Genomic DNA, 2016 nt, shown 5'->3' with positions numbered 1-2016 from the left:
ATATATACACACATATGTGTATATAAAACACATACATGCTTTCTCTATATATACATTATATATAGTGTACTATTTCACTCTCTGTCTCTCTCTTACACATACACATATACACAGACACAATTTTCATTTTTGCCACTAATTTGCCATATATTCTTAGACACATGACCCAAACTTACTGAACATCAGGTTTCTTATTTGTAAAACAGGGATTTGGACCAGATTCTCTTTAAGGTTCCCTTTAGATCTATAATTCTATGATGTTTTGAATCCCTAGTTTTATTTTCTGCATTTTAAATATAACTAATATATGCACAATTATCCCTTCGACATTATGGGACTAGGAGCATGGGGCTCCTCACCTCCCCCCAATAATCTGGAAAATGTGTGTAAAATTTTTTGGCCCTCCCTTTGTATCAGAGAAGAAGTCTGAATTTTTCCTTTTCTTTTACAGGATGTTTACAATACCTTATTTTAAATTTTGCATATATTTATGGTATTAAAAGATAAAATTATATCCATCCTTTCTTGCCATATATTCTCCCTTTAGGCAGTGTTTCCAGTAGTTGACTTACTGTTCCTACCTTCTCTTTTTGACAGCCCTATTTCCTTTTATTTCCATTATCTCTCTTTTCCATCTTTCACTCTTACTTTCACCTGAGTTATTCTCTTTATCTTTCTCTTCTCCTCTTTGTCTTTTTGTTCCTACTGTCTCATCTTTAAGGGTCTGGGCAAACATACTATTGCAAGGGTATGAGAAAATCCCTGACTCAGCTGTAGTTGAATATAGGAATAACTTGGCACCATAGCTCCATTTTTGCTCCTGTTGTCTTTCTTGCTCTGTTTTATTCTCATAGAAATTTAGAAGTAGAAGGGATTTTAGAGATTATTGAATTCAATACTCTTATTTTACATAAGAGAAAACTGAAACCCAGAGAATGAATAAAGGAGAGATCTTGTCATGATAACCTATTTGGTTGTGTAGCCAAGGACAGAAATACAGTATCACAATATCATAATATTTCAGTTAGAAAAAGCCTCAGAAGTTAATATAGTCCAACCCATAAATGACTAAGAATCCCCTCAAAATTACTCATGTGTTGTCTTTTAACCTTTTCTGGAAGTCCTCCAAGGATGGGAAATACAAAACCTCTACTTTCAGACTTTTCCAGCTGTTGCAACATTTTTCTTATAGAACAATAGTATTACATTACATTCATATGCCACAATCTGTTCAGACATTCCCCAACTGATAGACATCCTTTCAATTTCCAATTATTTGCCACCAAAAAAAGAACTGCTATAAATATTTTTGTACATGTGGGTCCTTTACCCTTTTTTATGATCTTTTTGGGATACAGAACTGGCAGTGGATGTTGCTAGATCAAGGGGTATACACAGTTATATAAACCTTTGGGCATAGTTGCAAATTGCTCTCCAGAATAGTTGGATGAGTTCACAACTTCACCAGCAATGCATTAATGTTCCAGTTTTCCTACATCTTCAACATTTATCATTTTTTGTCATATTAGCCCTAATAGGTATGAGGTGGTACCTCAAAGTTGTTTTAATCTGTATTTCTCTAATCAACAGTGATTTAGAGCATTTTTTCATATGATTATAGATAGCTTTAATTTTTTAATCTGAAAACTGCCTGTTTATGTCCTTTCACCATTTGTCAATTGTGCAATGACTTGTATTCTTATAAATTTGATTCAGTTCTCTATATATTTTAGAAATTAAGCCTTTATCAGAGACACATACTATAAAGATTGTTTCCCAACTTTCTGCTTCCCTTCTAATCTTGGTTGCATTGGCTTTGTTTGTACAAAAACTTTTGAATTTAATGTAATCAAAATTATATTTTGCATTTCATAATGTTCTCTATCTCCTGTTTGGCCATAAGTTCTTCCTTTCTCATAGATCTGACAGGTAAACTATTCCTTGCTCTCCTAATTTAGTACAGTATGTCTTGCACATAGTAGGTATTTTAAAAATTTAATTAAACTGAGTTGATCC

This window comes from Petaurus breviceps, unplaced genomic scaffold (genome assembly GCF_028583685.1).
Source record: "Petaurus breviceps papuanus isolate PSGF00001 unplaced genomic scaffold, PetGlider_PUasm1.0 90919, whole genome shotgun sequence".
Classification (NCBI taxonomy): Eukaryota; Metazoa; Chordata; class Mammalia; order Diprotodontia; family Petauridae; genus Petaurus; species Petaurus breviceps.
The sequence above is the reverse complement of the archived record's forward strand: the minus strand, read 5'-3'. Positions refer to the sequence as shown.